Source organism: Pipistrellus hanaki, assembly GCF_964339955.1.
Source record: "Pipistrellus hanaki genome assembly, chromosome: 1".
Taxonomy (NCBI): Eukaryota; Metazoa; Chordata; class Mammalia; order Chiroptera; family Vespertilionidae; genus Pipistrellus; species Pipistrellus hanaki.
The window spans coordinates 76655718-76681978 of NC_140503.1; positions in this window are offsets into that span (position 1 = coordinate 76655718).

Consider the following 26261-nt stretch of genomic DNA (forward strand, 5'->3'; position numbering starts at 1 on the left):
AAATTTGTGGGCTTGACAGAATTGAAATCTAGTGGCAGCGTAAGATTATTGCCACTGAGTAAAATGTAATGAGATGGCAGAAGAAAATCAAATTGTATTTTGATGACAATCCATCTATCAGGTTTATTAAACATATAACATACATGCTTTCCTACTGTCTTTCTATACTACGCAGTAGAAAAATTCATCATAACACTTATTACTGATTAACTTGTCTGCCAAACTTAGAAAACAAATGATAAGATAAAAAATAAACAACAAAAATCCCAAAACATTCTAAAGAAAAGCCAGTAATAAGAAAATAGTTATGCTTCATAGATAGTTTTCTATAAGGAATCAAGCTTGCTTGAAAACAGGAAGGAAACTATAATCTTCAGACATTTGTAGTTGGGGGGAAAAAATGTCTTCTATTTGCAAGAATGCAACACAAAAGGAATTTTGAAACCATTGGCTAAAATATTTTTGTTTGTTGTGTAAACACGTCCTAAAACACAGCCTTAGCCTTAAGCATTCCTCTAGCAATTGTTCTATACCCTTCTTTATGATGCTCAATTCAGCATGCATTCATCATTTGATATTGCATTTAAGTTGTAGGGATAGATATATCAGAGTGATTTTCTTGGAAAGTTTTATGATCCATATCAAACTTACTTTGAGTTTCAATACTACTACAACAACAAATAGGAAAATGGAAAAAATCAATGATGCAAAATCTTCAACATTGTAAGTATATTATTACATGATTAAATCATTCTGAATACTTGGAAATAGCACAATGCGTTACAAACAAGAAGGACTCTTCAGTGCTTTTAACCTACCATTTTGAGATAAATTACTCCATGCATTTATTTGTTGATATACTTACGATAATGTTCTATTAAAGGAAATGATGACCTTGAGAGAAGAATAATCTGTTGAAGGTTGAATTCTTCAGAATTAGACAGGCTGAGATGGGCTGGGGGAAGGTAGGGTGAGAATTAATGTAAGAACGTCCAAACCTGTATAGAGTTTTTATGAGTTCATTTGAGCCAAACTGATGACAATTCCTGGGAAGCAAGATTTCAAATGCTCTGGAAAATTACAGTTTTGCAGTTTCTTTTATGCATTTGAAATCAAGGAGGGAATATAAGGAAGATCATATGGAGGTGGGAAAAGCAAGTTAGGAATTGTATTAGGAGATGACTAACAAGATTATATGTGCTCTCTAGAAGGTGATCACTACGTCTATTTTAAAGGCAAAGATAAACCTTTTACTACAAATGATAAATTCCTGGATTGTTACTACCCACCATGACCTGCTCAGGTAGGAATGTATGATTAGATTAACCTGTAAGGTTACTTTCCATAGAACCCCTTTATTTATCCACAGAAGGGAAGGGAAGAAGCAGAGTTAGGCAGAGGTAGAAATCAAATTGCAATACTGTCCTTACAGAGTCAACTCTGGAGGGAACTCTGGAGCATGTACTGACCATCAGATTGACTCCAATTAGGCCAACTAGCAAATGGCTTATCTCCTTTTTGCTTATTCAGCAAATATGGGCTGCTTCGGGAAGGGTGTGACCTTTGTAAGCAGTTCTCTGCAGTCCTAACTGACTGACCCTAAAATCACCAACAGCTAACAGGTTATATGCTGACCACCATCTTTGCAGCTGGTCAGCAAGTCCTTTCTTGAAGAGGAGTGGGCAGTGCATCTACTGTATTATCTGCTATAAATTTGATATGCAGGAAACTTCACTGGCATAGACATTTGTTTATTGAACATATTTCTGTGCATTTAGCACTCAATAATTAGCATGTTCTATGAAAATAAAGTCTTATTACTTAAAATTAGTAGTTCTGCACATAAATCTGTGCACCAGTAGCTCTCTGCGGGGCCTAGCTGCTCCGGGTCCCCAGTGGCTCTCCATGGCCTAGAGGCCCATCCTTGGCCAGGTGCTGATTGCTTGCCTCGTTGCCATGGTGACAAAGCAAGCATTATGCTAGGCTGCTCATGCTGCCTGTTCTCAACAGGTGTGCTCCTGTGTCTTGGGGACTAGAGCAGGACTGAAAGACTTAATTTGCATATTACCCTTTTATTAGATAAGATTCCATTTCAGTATTATTTTAAAAATGTGTGGTTTAATTAATCTCCTCTAACTCCCTAAGCTTAAGGTGTTCATAATTTCATGATATATTTGTTTAATGAAAAACTATTGTAAAGGTAAGAACATTTTGAAAAATATTTAATATTTAAAATATGGATGGTCACTACAGGCCATCATTATCATAGAACATAACATGTACATTCTAAAAATTATTATTTTATGCAAAATAGCACAATAAAAACTACATGTGTCATGGAAAAAATGGAGTTAGGGACACAACATTCAAAAAAACTTCATCAGTGACATATTAATATGGTCTTGAGTGTTTGTGTTCCTCCAAAGTTCATGTGTTATAATCCCCACCCAAAATGATGGTATGGGGGGGGTTAGTGCTATTGAAAAGAGTTCTGGGAAAGCTGCCTCATCCTGAATCTTCCTCAGTGCAGTCTGCACCTGGAAGAAGACCTTCACAACAACCTGACCATGCTGGCCCCTGGCCTTAGGCTGCCAGCCTCCAGAACTGTGAGCAATTTCTGCTTGTAATAAGCTGTCCAGTCCATGGCATTTTGTTATAGCAGCCTGAATAAACTAAGACAGATACATACACACATGAAGGTGAACCATAGTAAAAACATTAGTGTTACATATGTTGCATGATTAGGAAATGCAAAAATATACTACAATGAATATGGCACTTTACCTCAAAAGAGACCTGGTTTGCTGTGAATGTGGTCATATAAAGAGTGGCAGTTTGTGAGTTACAGATCAGTGGTGGAAGAGGTAATCAGAGATCAGATAGAAAGTCATAATACATACACGCACGCACACACACACGCACACACACACACACATACACACACGCACACGGTGTGTTTGGGATGGAGGATGTTATTCCTGTGTGACTAGGTTCAGCTTATTTCACTTTTATCCATTCACCTACTATTTCTCCTGAACTAAATTATGTATAAGCAAGTTCAAACTGTGTTTTATGCTCAAATTTTTCCCAAGTATTGGAATACATTTGCATTTCTAAAGCATGCATTATAGCAGAACAGACTGTACTTTTAAGGCATGTAATTTCCTCTGTTCTGTAATGGAAAAACATAGCAAATAATGTGCTAGGTGTCTTCATTTAACACTCATTTAATCATCTCATTCTATTTTCTGGACAGCCTTGAGTGGTAAATGTTATTGTCTTCATTTTCATAGATGGAAATAAATTGAGAGAGGTTAAGGGATTTTCTGAAAGTACTACAATCTATCAGTGTTGGTGGGCAGAAATAAACTCACATCTGTCAAATTATAAAACTCAGGTTCATTTGTCCAGATTATACAAAGTCTCCATTATTTAAACAAAGAGAATTGTAGGGCGAAAGTGGTAAGATTTTTTATTTTCTATTTGTATGGATCTACATTTTAGGGCAATAAGTAACTGTATTTTTATACACTATAAACATTAGCATATTGTTATAATTTTATGTTCTTTATGTTAATTTGACTATTTCCAAAGAGGCTGCTATTTTCCCCAAATAACATTAAATATTTTTCTGCTGAAAATGCTTTTCCTTACATACTCAATTTACATAATTCTTGAAAGCAAATGAAATTATGGGCGATTTTTTGGATTGTAAAAACAAGGAGATTCTTGTATCACATATAGACATTTTGCTCAATTTTGAGACATTATAAATAAGTTTTATGTTATATTGAAAAAACACTGAAAGAGGACACTTTAAAACTCATTAGTACAGTTCAAATGATTTGCAAATTTCTTATTTGTTACTTCTCATAATCTAGTCAATGAAATATATAACACCACTGTTTTATAGCAAGCATCATTTCTTATGTGCCTTATGTGCATGATTTTAAAAAATCCTAAAGCACTACTTTATATTTCATTTGATTCCAAAAGTGATTGTTGAGGCCATAGTTGTATGCACTGTTGTGCTGCAGTGCCAGGTCACAACCTCAGAAACATTATTTTCATCCATATGTCAAAGTGCTTTCATATGCTGCTTCCACAGTGCCCTACTCCTTCCCCATAGGGCACGCATATAATTGGACAAAGTTTGGAGTCATTTAGAGTATATAGTACCAAGAGTACAGCTGAGACTTCTTGTTTCAAAAGTAATTTAAAATAAGTGACAAATATATTACCCTAATTGATATGTTCATCTTAACAAATAAATGTATGTTTATTTCCTTAAAATAGTCTCTGTATAGGATTAATCTAGTAAGTGGCTATAAGAATTTAATATCTTTATGTGTAAAGTGGAGGCCTGGTGCACGAAATTCATGCATGAAGGGGGAGGGTGTCCCTCAGCCCAGCCTGCACCCTCTCCAATCTAGTACCCCTCAAGGGATTGAGCCTAAAGGGCAGTCAGACATCCCTCTCACAATCCAGGATTGCTGGTTCCCAACTGCTCACCTGCCTGCCTGCCTGATTGCCCCTAACTGCTTCTTCCTGCCAGCCTGATCACCCCCTAACTACACCTCTGCAAGCCTTATTGACATCTAACTGCTCCCCTACCAGCCAAATTGCCCCTAACTGCCCTCCCCTGATGGCCTGGTCACCCCTAACTGTCCTCCTCTGCCAGCCTGTTGGCCCATAACTGTCCACCCCTGCTGGCCTGGTAACCCCTAATTGCCCTCCCCTGCTGGCCTGATCACCCACAACTACCCTCCCCTGCAAGCCATCTTGTAGTATACATCTTGTGTCCACATGGGGGCAACCATCTTGTGTGTTGGAGTGGAGTAATGGTTAATTTGCATATTACTCTTTTATTAGATAGGATACTTCAGATATCTCTATCTTTGCCTCTTTTACTGTAAGTTTGTTTTTTCATTAAAGTACATATGTGTAATACATAACCATTATATATATATACACACTGTTTTGAAACTGTTTTTCATCTGCAATACATTATGATAATCTTTTATGCCAATATATTTTCATGTTTAACATTGTTTCTATTGTTATTATATTGCTGGATATTATTCTACTACAGTTGTCCCATGAAAAATGAATTTGAACTATGCAGACATGTCCACTTATACATAGATATTTTCCTATGAATATATAACAGTATTATAATATAAATATACTAGAGGTCCAGTGCAAGAATTTGTGCACAGGTGGGGACCCTCTGGGTGGTTTGCAGGGATCAAGCTGAAACCCACAGTCCAATGCCACCTGTAGCTCCTACCTGCTGCTCCCACTCATCCCAGCCCCACTGTGCCTGCTGATGGTTTGCACCCAATCAGTTCCGATTAGGAGAGGCTTGTGTTGCTGCAACAGCACTCGCCAGTCATAAGCCCTGCATTTGGCGCCCTCCCAAGGGGAGTGGCCTGCATGATGGGGCTGAAATTTGCTTTCTGCCATCCCCCAAGGGGTCCCGGATTGTGAGAGGATGCAGGATAGGCTGAGGGACTACACTAGTGAACAATAAGGCCTGGGAGAGACCATGGGAGGGTTCCAGGGCACATCTGGCCCATCTCTTTCAGTCTTGATTGGCTGGACCCCAGCAGCAAGCTAATCTATCAGTTGGAGCATCTGCCCTCTGGTGGTCAGTGCATGTCATAGCGACCAGTCAGCCAATTGACTGTCCCCTGGTGGTCAGTGCATGTCATACTGAGTGATTGAACAGTCTTAGCATATCATTAGCATATTATGCTTTAATTGGTTGTTTGGTTGTTCTACTGTTTGGTCTATTTGTTTGGTTGTTCTACTGTTTGGTCTATATTATCCTTTTATTATATAGGATTTTTTCCACACTTTCTTAATAATATCTTCTTTTCTCTAACTTATGTTATTGTAATAATACAGTGTATAATACATATACAATGGGTGTTCAGTGAATAGTAGGTTATTAGTAATTAAATTTTTAGGGAGTGGAAAGTTGCACAATGATTTTTTACTGCACAGGGAAAGTGTTGCTGCCCCCAGACCCTCATTGTTCAAAGGTCAAGTGTATAAGAAACACGATAATTTTTAAGCAAGTCTGTATTTTGACAGCACCTCTATTATATAATTTTTTAAAATATTTTGGACAATACTATGCAGACAACTATCAGTATAAATATTTGCACAAATCAACTCATGTTTTTTTTAAAGCTAAATACAAAGAATGGAATTGTTATGTCAAAGTACTTTCCTACTTTCTGTCATTTCGGTCACTGTGCTTTTATTATATAGGATTTTGCCTATTTTACCTTAAAATTTCACCTATTTTTCCTATTGTTCTCTTTCCAAATTGTTTGTTTTTCTAAATCAGTCTATTTGAATTTGCCTATTATAAACATTTAATGTAAATGGAATAATGTAATCTGTTGTCTTTGAAATTGCCTTTTTTCACTTAGCCTATTCATATGTAATTACAACATATGGATCATAGACCTATTTTTAAAGTTCATCCATGTTGTAAAATGACCACTGATTTATTTCTTTATATTATAAATGATATTCCACTGTTGGCCATTTAATTTCTTCCCCCCCTTTTAGTTATTATTAACAATGCTGCTATAATCATGATATAACCATTTAGGTAAAGTTTTTGCATGGAAATTATTCCCTCCTCCCCCTTGATATATATCTAAGAGTGGAATTGTTGGATTATATCTATGTGGGGTTTTTTTTTTGGGGGGGGGGGGGAATTAGCCTCTCTACTGTGTATCAAGTAGAATCATTTTAATTTTGATTTGTATTTCCCCACTAACTAATTATATCAGGCATCATCTCATGTGGTTGTGAGGGAATTTGTAAATCTCTTATGAAGCAATGTCTATTAAAATATTTTGCCCATTTTTAAATTGTTTACTTGTCTTTTTACATTGGGTTGTGAACATTGGTTATATAATCTAAATACAAATCTCTTATCAAATATGTTATTTGGAAATATTTTCTGCCCTTCAGTGGGTTGTCTTTTCCCTTTTTATAACAGTGTCCTTTGAAACACAAAGTTTAGTTCTGCTGAAGTCTTATTTATCTATTTTGTTCTTCTGTTGCTTGGTGTCATATTTAAGACACCTTTACCTAACCAGGTCAGAAACACTTGCCCCTATCTTTTCGTACAGAATTTGTTTGTTTTTATCATTTGGTTTGTTTATTTGTTTATTTATTGAAAGTTCATAGATGTCCTGTATTTTCTCCCCCATGGCCTCCTTCTACCTAGTCCCTGCCCCACCCCATAGGTTATGGGTAAAGGCATATATGTTCTTTGGTTTATACTAGTATTTTTAGCTCTTAAGTCTATGATCCATTATGAGTTAATTTTTTGTATGTGAAGTAGGAATCCAACTTTCTTTATTTGACTGTGGATATTCAGGTGTCTCAGCACCAGTTGTTGAAGAGACTTTTCTTTCTTGATTAAATTTTCTGGCAGAAGAAAGAGAGACATGGATGTGAGAGAGCTATATCAACTGGCTGTCTGCTGTGCACTCCCAACCTGGACAGGGAATCTGCAACCCAGGTATGTGCCCTTGACTGGAATAAAACCTGAGACCCTCTCATTCATGAGCCAGTGCTCTAACCACTGAACCATGATTGCCAGGGATCTTTGTTCTGTTTTATTAAGATTGTTTTGCATATTCTGGGTTCCTTGCATTTACATATGAATTTGGGAATCAACTTGTCAATACCTATAAAAAAATCAGTGGCATTTTGAAAGGGGCTGTGCTGAATCTGTGACCCAATTTGAATTTATTGCTATCTTAACAATATTATGTCTTCTCATCCATGACTATGTATTATAAAAGATATAAACAAGAATTTTTTACTATAACATGATAAGTGCCAGAAGAAAAAGGTTTAATATCATATAAATGTAAAATTTGATAATTTAAATATAATTTGACATAATTCTACTCAAAATTTCACTTAAATCATTTCAGTAATTGGGAAATCCTCACTAGGCAGTGATTTTAATATTTAATAAAAGTTTGAAAATAATAAAAAATGTAAAAAGAGAGACATAAGGGGAGAGTTATCAGTTAACAAAACTGGGTACAAGGTACAGTAAGCAAATTGTATAATGGCTTAGGAATTAAGTATATTAGAAGAATAGTAAGGAGACTGCAGAAAGACTTTAAGACTTGATAAAAGTTTTTAAATATAATTTATCTTTATTGTTGAAAGTATTACTAATCTTCCCCCTTTTCCCCTTATTGACCCTCCCCTTCCCATTTCTGTTCCCTCCTCAGGCCTTCACTCCACTATTGTCTGTGTCCATGGGTTATGCATATATGCATGTACTATATGTTATTTGGCTGATCTCTCTCCCCCTCCCACTTCCCTCTGAGAATTCTCAGTCTGTTTCATGCCTTAATGTTTCTGGATCTATTTTGTTTGTCAGATTATTTTGTTCATTAGATTCCACATATAAGTAAGATCATGTGATACTTGTTTTTCTCTGACTGGCTTATTTCACTTAGCATAATAATCTTCAGATCCCTCCATGCTGTTTCAAAGGATAAGAATGCCTTCTTTTTTACGACTGCATAGTGTTCCATGGTATAAATGTACCATAGCTCATTTATCCATTCATCTACTTATGGGCACTTGGGCTGTTTCTAGATCTTAACTATTGTAAATAATGCTGCTGTGAATATATGGGTTCATATATTCTTTCTGATTGGTGTTTCAGGCTTCTTAGAATATATGCCTAGAAGTAGAATCACTGGATCAAGTAGCAGTTCCATTTTTAAATTTTTGAGGAAACTCTATACTGTTTTCCACAGTGGCTGTACGATTCTGCATTCCCACAAGCATTCTCTCTGATTATTAGTGACTTTGAACATTTTTTCATTTGTCTCTTGGCCATCTGTATGTCTCCTTAACTCCTGTGCTCATTTTTTGATTGAATTGTTTGATTTCCTTTTGTGAGTTGTATGAGCTCTTTATATGACTTGGAAATTAATCCTTTATCAGATGTATCATTGACAAATATGTTCTCCCATACAGTGAGTTCCTTTTTCATTCTGATGATGGTTTCTTTTGCTGAGCAGAAGCTTTTTATTTTGATAAAAGTTATACTTTCAGTTCAGAAAAGGATAACTTACATAATAAATTCATACAAATAAATTGCTATCCTCCTGCAAAATAATAACACAGTCCTTGGGATTTTTTGAAGTGAGTAATAAAGCAAACTCAAAAGCCAATAAGAGAACACTGAGGAAGAATAGTCCAGGAATTAAAATTCATTTAAATCATAATAATTTCTTTGAAAAATATTTAGTTACTTAGGTGGTGAGCACACAATGCCATATACAGATGATGGATTATGGAAACTTAATTTGTGTAACTAAAGTAAGATATTTCCCTGTCTGCTCTTTAAGTTCCATTTAAAAAAATAAAAATTCTGTAACTCGTACTTCTTTGTCATACATAATAAAAGAAATAAGTATAGAGAGTATATGGAATTAGATCATCATTCAGTTGCTGTAAGACAGGGATCTGACCCAGAATAATTTTAGAAAATATTCTCTACATTTATCTATTTAATCATGTATAGGAAATACAAACAGATTCCAAACAAAAAAGTTAATATGGAAACATTCTGAACACAATCCTAAAAGCATAATGCAAATTTTCATTTCATATAGTGAAATTAAATGAAAATATTTGTCTCAAATTAGCACAGGATCTAGTTTTTCAACTTAGAATTTCAGGCTTTCTTATTTATTCGTATATCTTTAAGTATCTTTTAAGTGTTTGTGCCATCTTTCATAGCCATACCATGTCTGCATCAAGCCCATCCTTTGGGACTGCTGATGTGCATCCTGTTATGCATTTAAACAATGGCCAAAGTGTAGGAAAGCAAAGCATAAACAAGCTTATAAGGCTCATCTTATCAGGGCTCCTTCATCAAAACAATTTTTGAATGGAAAGAGTTCTTTATAATACTTCTATTTTTTAATCAATGGAAATTATTTTCATTTACTGTACATTTTATGGGTATGAATTTTCAATCTGACTTTCACATTAAGGCTGCAATATACAGATCATCTGTAAAGATGAAATTTGGTAATTCTTTTTTTTTTTTTTTTTTGGAATAGTCATAAAAACTATCAAACTTGACTGAACTCAAAATAACAGAACTCAAAATAACAGTCACTTGTCTGGTAATCTGTAATCAAATTTATATGATATTTAGGTTTTTTTAAAAAACCGATTGATCATTTAATTCAAGAATCTGGCTTTTAGCCGAAACCGGTTTGGCTCAGCAGTAGAGCGTCGGTCTGTGGACTGAAAGGTCCCAGGTTCGATTCTGGTCAAGGGCATGTATGTTGGTTGCGGGCACATTCCCAGTAGGGGGTGTGCAGGAGGCAGCTGGTCGATGTTTCTCTCTTATCGACGTTTCTAGTTCTCTATCTCTCTCCCTTCCTCTCTGTAAGAAAAATCAATAAAAATATATTAAAAAAAAAAAAGAATCTGGCTTTTTATTTCATTACTAATAATGCTCAGAAACTGAATGAAAATAGACTTTCAGATCCAAAGTGGAATAAGTAGATGTAGTTTTTTCTGTTTCTCCTTAGGCATTTAAATTTAAATTTCATCAATATTTTCTATTATAATAGTTGTTAGTGTATGATTAAGGTCCCTTCATTTTTCCCATTTAGGACAACTAAGCAAAATAAATTCTTTTAAAAGCATAAATAAAGTCTTCAATTTTCTTTAAAGTATTTCTGAGTATTTTTAATTAAAGAATCATGATTCATTTAGAACTATTCAGTGATTAAATTACTGGAATTGAAATTTTTAATTTTCAGCAACTAGAAAACTGCTAATTTCAGACATAGAATATGCTAGGCAATGTAATAAACCTTCACCCCACAAGTTAATAATTAATGATAACATCTTTAGTAGTAGCCCGTATCTTTCATGGTCCAGTCAAATTAAGGTCATAACTAAACTATTTTATAGGTCCAAAGACTGTCATGCTACTTCTACATCAGTGTTTTTGCATATTCAGATCTTTCTGTCTTGATTGCCCAAACAATGCCTTTTATTTCAATTTATTATATTTTTCCTATCTGGATCATATCAATTTTAATGAAAAACATTATCATTCACCAAATACTTTAAAAATTGTAAGGGTGACCAGATATTCTAGTTTGCCTTGTACAATCCCTTCTTGTCCAGTTATTAATTATTAATTTCTCCTTTTCCCTTTCAAAAGTGTTTCATTTATATGACAAGTTACATAGCAACAAAATTATTTATGATTATTGCAGAGCTAATTATATATATATATATAATTAGCTCTGCAATATATATATATTGTCGATGTTATATATAAAATGTATCTGGAATACAGGCTCTTCTTGCTATCTCTATTGCCATCATTCTAAAGCTATCTCTATTGCCATCATTCTAAATCAGCTACCAGATTCCTGTAACAGTTTCTATCTGCACTTTCACCATTCACATTTTTTGTCTACAAAACGGACACAGCAATCTTCTCAAAGCAAAGCAAATACTTGTCTGTAGTTGTTTCCATTTTTCTTACTATAAAATCTAAACTTCTTGTCTTACTCTAAGTCCCTAACTAATGTGAAAGTTTATTATTGGATTATTATTTATTTGTGTTACAACTGTAAATCTACTTTTGCCCACTCCTGTATTTAAATACTGAACATTATTTATACACTGTCAGGTAGATCTGTTGGCATTACCTTGCTTATAATAAATGTAATAATGGTAATAGTTGATGACAGCCACTGGCTATTATTATCTAAACTTTTCTGTTGTTAAAAATATTTCAAGTTTTAGTTATAAAGAGTCCATTAAAATATATTTTTAAATATCTTAATTGACTTTTAGAGAGAGGGGAAATAAGGAGGAAAGAAAAAGAGAAACATTGATGTGAGAGCAGAACATCCATTGGCTGCCTCCTGCACGCTTCCTACCAGGAATCCAACCAGCAACCTTTCAGTGCACAGGACAATACCCAGCCAGCTGAGCCACACTGACCAGGGAAGTAATTCATTAAAATATTTTAATGTAAAATGTGTGATAACTAGAATATGAAACTGACTATACACATAGCCACCTTTGAAGTTTGTGCTCCTTGTAACTTCAAGTATGTTTTTTTTTAATTTACTTTTTATTGAGGTAACATTGAAATTTACATAAGTTTCATGTGTACAATTCTGCAATACATCATATGTACTACACTGAGTGGCCAGATTATGATCTCTCAACACATAATAATCTGGCCACTCAGAGGCCCGGTGCATGAATTCATGCATGGGTAGGGTCTGGCAAGCCTGGCCAGGGGGAAAGTACATAGGCAGTTGGCCGGCCTTACTGCTAGTTGAACTCCTGGTTGAAGGGACAATTTGCATATTAGCATTTTATTATCTAGGATATACAATGAGTGTCCAGATAATTATGCATTCAGAGATCATAATAATCTGGCCACTCAGTTTATATTTTATTGTGTGTTTGTCACCCCAAGTGCTAAGAATAATTCATTGTCACTTATTTATTTGTTGTCACAAATGTGTAGGAATCTAGACATTCAGCACTGAAGTATTATCTTCTGAAAACTGTCATAGACATCCCCCCAATCCCTATCTCAGCTAACAAATGCAGCCTGTGGAATGATAGACATACCATAACACATTCTTGGTATCTCAGGAGGTATTTTAAAATACAAATATTAAAACAGCACAGAGATAAGGAGCCATGGGTCAGATTGTTGGACCTCAAAGGGAGGGTGGGGATAAAAGGGAGAGATCAACCAAAGGACTTATGTGCACACATATGAGCCTAACCAGTGGTCAAGGACAATAAGGGGGTGGGGGCATGAGTGGGAGGGTTGGGGACCGGAATGGGGGGTTGAGGACAAATATGTAATACCTTAATCAATAAAGAAATTAATTTACAAAAACCCACAAAAGTTCATTTTCAATTATAAGAGTGACTAAGGGACCAGTGCAAGAATTTGTGCACCTTGAAAGGAATTGTGGGCTGCGAGGCTACAGTGGGCACAGGGGCAGTTCTCAACCCATCCTCTGCACCCCACCCAGCCACTCCTGCCACAGTTCCTGGTCCCCTGTTTGCCGGCAGCCCTGATCCCACCATGGAAAGTCTCACACACTAATGGTGCTGGCCCTGCTTGCACCAGGGATGGCATGGAGCGACTGGGGCCAGTGCCAGTGTGTGAGCAGGGCTGGTGTGAGCAGGTGTGAGCAAGGCTCGTGCTATTATTAGGTGCAAGTGGTGGCTGCCAGTCCCAATCGCCCCTCCGAAGCTGGGGTAGATGGATAAACCCTGAGGGGCGATCACCCCGCTTGCACCCACAAACCGTGTCAAGCGATCAAGACCAGCGCTGGGTGCCGACAGTAGGTGCAAGCACCCAGTGGGACCAGGGCATGTGGAAGCAAATACTTTCCAGTAACCACCAGAGGCTCGCCCCAATGACAGCACCTGGCACCCGCCTTGGTCTGGTTCCCCTTCTCACCTGTTCCACCCTCCCACCGTGGGTGATGTCCTCCGTGTTCTGTGCTCTGCCCCCTGCTGCTGAGGCCCACCGTGTTCCGTGCATGGCCCCTCCTGGTTAGTGCATGTTATAGTGACTGGTTGTTTGGTTGTTCAGCCGTTTGGTCAATTCACATGTTAGGGTTTTATATATATATATAGATGAAACAAAAACAATGTTGAATTGCCCTAGCTGGTTTGGCTCAGTGGATAGAGCACTGGCCTGTGGACCAAAGGGTCCTGGGTTTGATTCTGGTCAAGGGCACCTGCCTTGGTAGCAGGCTTCTCCCAGGCCAGGTCCTGGTCAGGATGCATGTAGGGGGCAACCAATCAATGTGTTTCTCTCATATTAATATTTCTCTTTGTCTTTCCCTCTCTCTTCCACTCTCTCTGAAAATCAATAGAAAAATATCCTCAGGTGAGGATTAAAAATTTTTTTTGAGTTTATATGTGCATAAAGCTTATATGTGAATATGGAAGAAAAAAGTCTCTATCTAACTTGGTCTTCTACCTCACTCTGGGCCCATGTATTCTTAGTTTTTTAAATACACCTTGATCTTTTCGGTGTTGGGCCTTAATACCTATGGTTCCTTCTTCTTGTAGAGATCTTCCCCCAAGTTTTCATATGCCTGATGTATCATCCTTATGGTTTTTGTTGATATTGCCACCTGAGAGGTCACTGATTATTAAACAAAACAAAACAAAACAAAAAAAACCCAAATAGATGCCTTTATTATTCTCATTATTTTTACTATATTCATTTCTTTTGTAATTTTATAATTTCGGGGGGGGGGCAGAAATTTCTTTTTTTTTGCTCATTTTCTTTCCAACTGTCACTTCCATGAGAGCAAATTGATCAATAGAGCATGTTCAGCAATGAGCAAAGGGTTAAGCACATTGTGGTCTTTCAAGCAACCAGCCAGTATATTTTGAAAACCTAATTTTCCTAACACTCTTTCAAGTAATGGAGTATGGTAAGGAAGACAGCTGTAATCTTTATGCTCAACGCACATATCCCAGTGTAGTAAAGATAGATGCTACAAGGGACACACAGTGGAGTGCTGTATGAGAGAGAGGCCAGAGGAGAAGATTTGCTTTCACTTCAGTGCTCAGGAAAGCCTCAGTGAGAAAGTGTTTTAATGTGAGACAGACACAGTGAGTAAGAGAGGGAAGAACTTGTACAAAGCCTCTAAAACCAGAAGTAGCTTGGCATATTAAAAGCAAAAACTAGGTGATTATGACTTCAATGTGATAACCAAGCAAATAACCCATTCAATTTTTCATATAATTCAATAGATGTTTCTAAAACACCTACTGTGTGTCGCTGATGGCTCTAAGCATTGGAGATACATCAGTGAACACAATCTCTACCTCTGTGAGCTTTAAAGTATTCAGAAAAGAAGAGTAAATTATGATATCTAATAGCAAAATAACTTGCATTTAAGAACACATATTTCTAGTGTCACTTCTGATACTCAAAAGTGAACTAGAAGTTAAATTGTAACACATTGAACAGCCATGCCACTTAATACGATAAGCCTAGAATATGGATTGACTTGGCTCACTAGATTATCACCTTATTCTAAAGGAAAGAACAGGGTTTCACTGTATGTATGATAAGCATTTTCTGAATTGTCAAATCTAATTTTATGTTCTCTGCTTTGCTGAATTAAATTCTTTTTACTAGTCTAGAGATTTGTCATTTAAATAAATTTAATGTAGTATAGCATGCTGGTTTCTGTTTGATTATTCAAGAGCTAAGAAACTAAAGACAATTCTAAGTTCATCCTTTTCCACAGGAGTATAAAAATAATGGTGTTATCCAAAGAACAGATATCATACTTAAATGGCCTCCAAAAGCAGTTAGAGAATTTACCTTAGATCTCTTCTATTTATAGTTCTGTTATTCTTTTCACTCTTGCCTTGTAGCTTTAACCAAATATTATTTGAACATAACTGAAAACTCTATTTTTCTGTGAGGAAAGTAAAACCTATTTTGTTTGTTTTTTGGAATGGGAAAATATCTGTAGCCAGTCCTGCAAGACTTTAGAGCAGAAGTTATGACCTGATGGTCACAGCAATTTTTAGCCTGTACAATGTAAGCAATGCTTTGTTTTCTGTTGTTATGCTTTTATGGTAGCCATCAGTATTTTCTATTTCAGTCAAAACAATTATCTTACAGCAGAAAAAGCAGATGTTGTCCTATATTCAAAATGATATCTAAAGTCACATTTTTTGATAAAAATCTTATCTGGATTAAAATCAATCAGAAGAATGAATCCACACACCATCCATAATATTCTGAGTTAGCCCTCTCTTTCTAAAACTATGAGAATAAGATTGTGAGTGACATGCTTACCTAATATCTGAAATGTATGGCCCTGAAAAGATATAATGCAGTATTAATGTGCCTTCCAAATTATAATTTGGGAGGAACCATGATAGTGATATAGGTAAAGTCCTGAACTTGCTGCCTCACAAACCACTTTGGAACTACAACTAAAAGGCAAAACAAATATCATCCAGAACCACAGGAAGGCTTGCTGAGTGGAATTTACACAACTAAAAGGAAAGAGAAAAGCACACTGAGACTGGGAAGAGGTGTGGAAGTGAAGTGCAGAAGTACAGATGAAAGCAGGAAAAGGCTTAGCAACTGAGTACACTGTTGTTTTTCTCAATCAGGAGAGAGATACAAGCTCCCATCTGCTCTGAACTCCAGTTCTGGGTGAGACTCTGGGGACCCAGACTCATACAGGCAGAAACTGGACTGTCTGGAATCAGGCTGGAACATGAGGGCAGCTTTCTCTCAGAGGTACTTGCAGCGATCATTGTTCCTGCACAGTGCCAGGGAACACAAAGACCCAGGGACCTCTTTGGGGCAGGGCTGATGGTCAGCCATTGCTGTTTGCTTCACCCTGGTGATTCTCTAAGATCCCGCCCCACCCAATTTACAATCCCACCCAAGCTGTGCACAGAGGCTTTTGCATATCAATGGCCTGGCCTTTTGCAATCTAAAACCTAACAAATTGCAGCTGGATCAGAGATCCCCAGAGCCTTCAAAAGAAGGCTCAAGGCTGGACAAAGCTTGCATTGCTACACAGCTGGGCCTCATCTGGGCATCTCCAAACCCCCCAAAAAGAGGAGGAATCTGCATATCTCTCTGTAGCTCCTGCTGGGTGGCCTCAGGCAATGACTGACTTTGTGCAAAGATTCAAGAGCCAGTATACCTAGTAGTCAGAGTGAGACCATCCAGATTACAACACATCCATAAGGGACACACTCATGGGGCAAATTCAGTGAGCACCAAAGCCCCACTGAAGGAATTTTTGTCTCATAAGGGTGTCTCCAGAACAGAAGTTCTCCCATTGTAGACACAATAGATCCTCACAGCCAATTGGCCTAGTGGTCAGTTCTTCACATTGATACCAACAGCAACCAAGGCTCAACTACAACAAGACTGTGCACACAGCCCACAAAGGGGTGCACCAAGAGTGTCTACCTCAGGTAACTGAGGAGGCTGAGCCACTGAGCGTTATAGAACACCTAACACACAAAGGCAGTCTCTCAACACAGGGAAGCAGCCAAAATGTGGAGACAAAGAAACATGTCACAAATGAAAGAAATGGAGGAAAGCAAACTACTGGATATAGAGTTCAAAACCATGGTTATAAGGTTACTCAATAATCTTCTAGAAACCTCTGAGAAATTTAATGAGACCCTCAAGGACATGAAAAAGGATGAATTAGAAATTAAGCACACACTGACTGAAAAAAAGAATAATATACAGAGATCCAACAGCAGACTAGAGGATCCCCAGAATCAAGTCAAAGATTTGAAATACAAAGAAGCAAAAAATACCCAACTGGAAAAGCAAAAAGAAAAAATAATCCAAACTATGAAGATAGTGTAAGGAGCCTCTAAGACAACTTCAAGCATACCAACATCTTCTAGGAGTGCCAGAAGAAGAGAGAGAGCAAGATAATGAAAACCTATTTGAAGAAATAATGACAGAAAACTTCTCCTACCTGCTGATAGAAATAGACTTACAAGTCCAGGAAGCACAGAGAACTCCAAACAAAAGAAATCTAAAGAAGAACACAACAAGACATATTATAATTAAAATGCCAATGGCAAAATACAAAGAGAAAATATTAAAAGCAGCAAGAGAAAAACAGTTAGTTACCTACAAGGGAGTACACATATGACTGTCAGCTGATTTCTCAACAGAAACTATATAGGCCAGAAGGGAGTGGCAATAAATATTCAAAATGATAAATAGCAAGAAACTACAACCAAGATTACTCTACCCAGGAAAGCTATTATTTATAATTGAAGGTCAGATAAAAAGCTTCACAGAAAAGAAATAGATTTCTGGGAGTTCATCACTGCCAATTCTATTGATTTTTCTTTTTTCTGGAGGACACAAACTAATATACTCTCTAAGAATGGCATTGATAAAGTGTAAGTTATGTATAGGCCATGTTGAAGATGGTTATGGGATATACTTATTATGGGAGTCTAGGCTACAATAACATAGATCTAAATTGTATAATTATTTTAACACAATATTTACTGATAGTTCTAATAGGAATTCAACTTGATTATATATATCTTTTGGGTTTAATCCTAATTCATTTAGAGACCCAGTTTGACAGAGGCTGCTGTTCTCAGTTTGAGGGATTCTAAAGTTAACCTGGCTATTGCCAGGTCAGGCAGCCAGAGGCATAAAGTACGAAGGTTCAAGCATAGATCCTCATGACCATAGCAGGAGAGACATTTCTCTCCTATGAAATCTGAGCAGTGAGAGATTTTTCTGTTTTGCAGTTGGAATAGTTCTAGGGATGAGATGATGTAGAAGTTAAGCCTGATAATGAAGTAAAATTTTTGCTTGATTGAAAAAGAGAAAAGTATTCACAAAAAGAGACAGATACAAGGCAGGAAATCTGAACTTTAAAATTTTAAAATTAAATTATGGTCAAATCAAAATAATATTGCTTCCCTTATGAGATTCGCTCAGCACTATTTCATAACATTTAATATAAAAAATGTGAATCTTATGGATACTGATTTTCATCTCAAAAATAATCTCTTTCTCATCTCTCTCACTTTTCATTCTCTGATGCATTAGAATGCCAAATCATTGAGCATAGAACTTTTCACATTTTACATTCTGTTAAGTCTTCTGTTGCTAGTGCAATGTCTCTAACATAGATGTTCTGGGAAAAAAAATTATTGAGGGTGTCCTGATGTCTCATTATCCCCCAACACATACACATAAAATTCTGTTCCAGCTGATGCCTGCTACTTGAAATATATTAATAGATAGGCATTACCTCAAATCCTTTTACTCATAGATGAAACATTTTTAGCATAAATTAATAAAAGTCTAAATGATTTTTACCAACTCTTCCTTTAAGAAGGTTTTGAAAAGGAGTTTATTTGGAGGGTTTTTGTATGCGGAGAAAGATGCAAAAGAATTAAATATGGAAGTTGGGGTTTAGAAGCTTTTGCCTGCCTCTGTTCAAACTCCAAGTCTTGGCTGAAAGACTTTATGATATTGCATTGAATCAGTTCTTTGCCAGAATATAGAACTTAGCTCCCTCATTACTAAGTATGGAAAAGAACTGTCCAGCCATGTGTATGTTATAGTATCATATATCCTGCTAATAGTATGTCCTGTAGTATGTTATATTTATTAAGGGATGGCACTGGGATATATTATAAGTTCCCCAATGAAATTTAGAAATATGCAAGGAAACTCAGAGCACAGAGGAAATAGACAGTAGTAGCAAATTTAAAAAGTCCCCTTTATTAGAAAGCATGCTACATGAGAGAACATCTTAGTAGATAAGTATCTGTTAATAATAAGTTCAAAAAAGTTCCAAAGGCATACTAGGGCTATCAAGTTTCTATTTGACTAATTTTTAAAGAAAGAGAAAGTGAGTTGATTCCAATCCACTTTTGAATAATGTTTGTAATACCTTTTTTCTTGGAAAATTTAGAGCTATGTTTTTCCAGAAGAAAACAACAGGTTATTAGTGAATTTTCTTGTACTATTGGCCTCAAGTCGTTCTCTGTCGGCTGTCTCAGAGACATGCTGTCCTTCATTTATGCAGATGGCACAGATGACCCACTATCAGTAGGATTTTGCATCAATTAATGGTACATAATTGAGTAATAACAGATTGGGGTTAGGGGTGCAGTCTGTGATAGAGAACAGAGTTTTTTCTCAGTCAGAAGTATACTGCCCATATGGAAATTAAATTTGTGACCTTGACTTCAAAACCACCAAAATTTATTTGAGTTAACTATCTCTGTCACACAATGTCCTATTAATAACTAATTTCCTGTCGTTATCACCCCATGATATCTGTTAATGTCATAAATCTCTAAGTTTTACTATTCACATAATACTGAGTCTAGGATGACATTTCTGATGATACTTTTTTTTTTTTTTTATTTTGTACAGGTTTAGTATTTTCCTGGAATTACTTTAAACTTTTTAATGTTATAATTATTAAATGCGAGATGCCAGTGCACAGGTTCATGCACCAGTGAGATCCCTTGGATTGGCCTGTGGGGATTGGGCCAAAACCGGTTCTTTGACATCCCCCCAGGGGTCCCAGATTGTGAGAGGGCAGTTCTTGGGTGATGCACCACGGAATCAGGCTCCCTCTTTTCTGGTTCCACGTGCATCACTCAAGAACCTCAGCTGTCAATTTACCACAGTTTGCCAGCTCCTGAATTGAGTGTCTGCCCCCTGGTGGTCAGTGCGCATCATAGCTACCAGTAGGATGGTCGAATGGTCGGACTGTCACTTAGGCTTTTATAGACACATTGATAGATAGATAATTTTAAATTTATAATTTAAACATATTCTTAAAAGACAATTACGGGAAGTATTTCTAAATTCTAATTCATAAGGTGTAATGAAAAATTGTTATGAATAAAATAATAGCTATCACATTGTTGGGTTTTAAGGAGGTATAACACACCCTCACTTTCCTCATTTAAGTTCAGGAACCAGTTGAGAGATATGACACAGGAATCAGTATTAATCTTTCCACAGGGGGTGATTAGGGCAGAATGCCATTTTATTCTATAGGATAATACAAAAGAGAAAATCTGAGAAAGGCTAAGAAGCTGAGTTTCTTCATTCACCCATACTCAGCAAAGTGAGGGATGAGGAAAGAATTCACATTTTCTCTAACTGGATTCCCTTCACAAAGAAACTCAGAAAATGGAGGGTCTCTGTCTCCAAACACCAGTTACATTCTCAGAGCAGATGTGCAGCATGTTTAATAAAATGCTGAGCGGTTAACCCCTGGTGGCTTCAATTCGTCTTCAGGTGAGTCACGAGGCAGGTCTTATCTCCAAGAACAGCCCAGGGATCGAAGGCCTGAAGAAGGCAGTTAACTTTCTCAAATAGTAAGTGACACATCATGATTCTGAATTCAATGCTCTCTGATTCCAAACACTATGTTCTTTGTTTCTATAACATTATGTAAATAAGTTATTATTATAAATAATAGCAGCAGCCAAATGTCAGGGTTATAAGGGGAAATCATCCTTCTTGAATGATTGTGTAACTTCAGATGTGCAGAAATATGTTTTAAGCTGCTAATAGGTTCTATAAATAAAATCTCCAGCTCCCTTTTCCTACCACCACTTCCTTTCAACCTATCTCATATAAAAGATCCAGAGTCAGGTCTAGGAAGCTCATGTTAGAGAAAATAGGTCTATTTCTTTCACCACTCAGTACTACTTATTCTACATGCATTGTGCAGTCGTGCCCTGATTAACAACGAGCACTATAAATGGTGATAGCCCCTTAAAATTATAATGAAGCTGAAAAATTCCTATTGCCTAGTATGTGGTAGCTGTCCTAAAGAAATAGTGAAATGCAATATTCACATGTTTGTGCTGATGCTGGTGTAAACAAAACTACTGCACTGTCAGTAATATAAAAGTATAGTATATACAATTATAGTAGTAGGCTATACTATCTAGGGGTTTATGTAAGTACACTCTATGATATTCATGTAATGACAAAATCTCCTAATGTTGTATTTCTAAGACCATATCCCCTGCCTATCTATCATCTATCTATCTATCATCTATTTATCTATCATCATCATTTTTGTCATTGTTTATTATCTAGATTTAGCATTTGAACACATCCTGACAAGACCTTAGCTTTTTGTTGTTGTTGTTGTTGTTATTCTTCACCTGAGGATATTTATTCCATTGATTAAATAGAGTTGAAGGAAGATGGGTGTGTGTGTGAGAGAGAATGCCACATTGATTGGTTGCCTCCCACATGTGCTCCAAAGGGAACCTGCAGCCCAGGTACATGCTCTTGACCAGGAATCGGACCATGACCTTTTGGTGCACAGGCTAATGCTCTATCCACTGAGAAAACTGGCCAGGGTGAGCTAAGCGTTTTGATCAATTAACTCTAGTCAATACTTGTGATGTTATTGGTACTCATTTTGACTAATCTGAGCAATCTGGAGTTTCTTAGATAACTTTGGTCTAAAAAGTCTGTCTTTAGGTAATCCTGACATTGGTTTTTCAATTAAAATTGTGTATTTTTATAAGAAGTCCCTTATGGTCACTGATCTAAAGTTTCCTAATGGTAAAAATTAACTTGAACATACCATGCAACTCATAAATCCATTCTGAAAATAATGTTTACTTCACATATCCCTGAAATTCCTCAGCTGTTCTCCAGTCTTAAATATTCTTCCCCTTTTGTAGGTTCATAAAACTCCTATTCTTTATTGAAGTCTCAAATAGTAAGCTACTCAGTAAAAATGTCTAACTCCTTTTTCCATTTCATATTATATTTCTTCCATCATCAGTACTTCTATGTACTTTTCACTTCTATTTTTTATTGTGTACTAAAATGAAAAGATTACATCTCAATTATTTCTCTGTTCTCCACACATATTTATTCTGGTATATTTCTTGATATAAAGTAGACATAAGACATATTTATAGAGCTGATACTATAATAAACTTATTCAAGTCTACCATTTGTATAAGCATGATTGCACTATTTAATATTCCAAATATATTATTAAAAATAAAAATGCTACGCACAAAGTCATCTGGTTTTGCTGTAATATTTCACAGTAGATGAATATATTTCTTAAATTATAATTGCTTTCTCTTTTTATTCTGTCACAGACACAATAATTATGTGTTTGAAGAAAGCTTTTGATTTTTAATAATTGTGTTTACTCTGGAATTCCACATCAGCTAAGTAATATTTGGTCAAGATTATTCAGTAGATGTGTACTTCACATCTGTACTGTTTTATTGTCATCTTTTTAGTCCCTCAGCATTAATATTTTCTTCCTATGGAAAATGAACTAAGTCATGTAGGTGTCTTTCTATCTCAAGGTTTGTATTAATACTACTCAACAAGCTACCCCATATTTTACTGTTTCCTCAATACTTTATTTTCATGTGCATAGCCATTTATTATTTTTCTCTATGGATTTTAATCCTCTTATAACCTACTTATTTCTAGATTTGGCATTCATTGCCTAAATATAATTTGTTTTCTTTTATCATTATCCCTGTAAATAATATTTCAATACAGTTTATTATGCATTATTTGAATATATCCTATTAATGTTACATGCTTTCGTTATGATATTCTAATGAGGAAAAATGCAGTACAATGTAGATATGATTAACTCATGAATTGTTATTGACTTCTAGGAAAACCTTGCAAGACATTGATCAGTATTTGAAAGGTGTAGTTTAGAGCAAATTATGGGTTACATTTCATTATTTAGAAAAATTCTTATTGTATCTTGGTAGTTGATTTTACCCCAAAACAAGATGTTATAAATTTCTGTTGTCTACTCAAACACTGGCAATCTAGTCAGAAACCATTTATGTTAAAAGTTATTGTTAATTGAGTTCTTTCTATTCTTCATGTATAACCACAAGGTAATTCTGTATAATCACAGACTCCAGAGGATTAAAATATATATCTAAGTTATTAAGGTGGAATTGTATTTTGAAAGACTCTTCAAAAGGTAATAGACCATTAAATAAGTAACAACTTGAAATATTTATTTGCCACTTGCAATATATATTTGCATGCATGTGTGCCTATATGTGTGTATATATGTATATAATTTTACTATATATGACATATATGTGCACAATACTACATCAGCAGTGCATAGTAGCTTTAAGTGGGTTCTCTCATATTAGACCTATTATATTTCTCTTTCTTCCATCACATATAAAATTTCTAAACTTGAGCAAATGATTTCATATCTCTCTATGCCATTTTCTTCATCCTTAAAATGCAGAAAATATCTTCCACTTTTATAAATATTTTATGAGGTAATACTAGTAAAGCAAATCTTCATATACTATTAGATAATGCTATAGGCAAATGGGACATGAAGATTAAAGCATGAAATTTATCTTCCATCACTTAAATTTATATCTTCTTGTATAAACTGAAAAGGAAAAAGTTAGAGATATATATTGGAGATATATATAACTGGTATATGACAATATTTAAACCTCTTTTCATGTACTAGCTGCTATAATCTTTCTCCCAACTTAATACTTTATTTTTCTCAAAGGTGCATTTTAACAAAGCAATATAAATTACTCAAGTACTCAAAAGTTAAAAGTTTGAAGACTACCAACATCACTGGCTGAAGTGTAAGAAATGTTCACATCAGAGTTTTGTGTTGTTTAGATGTTAGGTACTTTGGCTTTTAATATATTGTATTATCATGCTTTATGCCAATATGGTACTTAATAAAGAAATTAATTAATGTCAGTGGATTAAGGACCAAATCCCTGGCAAACTCCTCAAAGAGAGAGCTTGATAGAAAAGGAGAGAGCCACAGGAATATGTGTTTTGTTCTGCTGACTATCTCATTAAGCCAGATGTGAAAAGAGGAGGGGGGAAAATGAGAACACAATATTGTGCCCAAGCCTGGCCCACCCTGTCAGTGTCAAAATCTAGAAGAAGAAAAAAAATAATGAAATGAGAGTTGTTCTGAAAGAAGAGGATTGGTAATTCCCAGTTCATTTTTCTGACAATTTCAACAAATACTGCTTTCCTCAGTATTTTTCAAAATAAATTTTTATTGATTTCAGAGAGGAAGGGAGAGGGGGAAATAGAAAAATCAATGATGAGAGAAAGTAACCGCCTCCTGCATGATCCCTATCCAGTCTGCAAAACAAGCATGTGCCTTGACATGGAATCGAAATTGTGACCTTCTGGTTCGTAGGTCTATGCTCAACCACTGAGCATCACCAGACAGGCAAGCTACTCGGTATTGAATGAATCCTTTACTAATAGGATTAGGGAATTTGTATGTAATTACCACTCTTTTACTGCTTAAGAAATATAAAGAAAGCATGGCGACTTTCTGCCGTTTTAACTCCCTATGAATTTTGTGCTTTTGAGCATGGATTGCTTCTCCCCGGAGGGATGTGACATAGGACAGTTTCATAGTGTTTCTCATTGGCTTCTGGCCTTTTCTGCATATCCCTTTTATGGAATTCAAAGGCCTCTGTGTCAAGGAGGTACTTATTGTTTAGTGGAACTTTGGTTAATTGTAGAAAGTACTTTACCTATGGGTTTGTTTATACCTACCATTCAAGATTTAGGTCTGTGCTTCTAATTATGTTGATCGATGATAGATTTATTTGCTACTGACAAATTTAGGGTGAATAAGGAAGTCCAATTTTATTATATACTAGAGGCCCAGAGCATGAAATTTGTGCACTTTTAAGGGGGTTCCTCAGCCCAGCCTGTGTGCTCTCGCAGTCCGGGAACTCTTGCAGTCTGGGACCCTCACTTCTTACTGCTGCCTGCAGTGGAGGCAGAAGAGGCTTCAGTCACCTCTGCTGCACTCGCCAGCCTTGAGCCAGGTTTCTCACTGAGCAGTGCTCCCCCTGTGTGTGGGAGAACACTGACCACCAGGGGAAACTCCTGCATTGAGCATCTATCCACTGGTGGTCAGTGTGTGTCATAGCAACCAGCTGTTCCACCAGTCATCAAGCCATTCGGTCGATTTGCATATTAGGGTTTTATTATATAGGATTTTATAATATATCACAGTGGGAAAGAACTCTGAGGAACCTAGAATTGCACACTAGAAGAGATTATTCTTTTCTTCTCAGTCCCATTGCTTGGTGATATCAGTGAATTCCTTTGAGTTTAGGAATTAAAGCATCCTACCATCTTCTGTTTTCAAGTAGAGTTTTGATTATTTTTTAAATAATTGTCTGATGATGTTAATATATAACTTCATGGTTTCTGAGATATATCTTGAGAATTTAGTAATCTAGAGCCATTGTCAAATGAGCAATGAGAAGTCAGACACAAGAAGATAATTTCCTAGATCACTGGGAGAAAATTTAATCATCAGCTGAAGATGTAGCTGAAGGCATATTTCCAGGAATCTCAATACAGAGTGTCCAAAAGGTATTCCATTTAAGCTTAGTTCAGGACCTTTCCAGTAAAGTGACATCCCTCTATTTAATAATCACAGACTCTCTATGGTCTCATGGTAACAGAAAGAAAATAAATCATGTCTTAAATGCAGGAGTGTTGATTCCCACTGACATTAAAAGAAAAGTTGATGTGACATCTCAAATATTTTAAAAAATATAATGTCTATGTCCTATAAAAAGGAAGC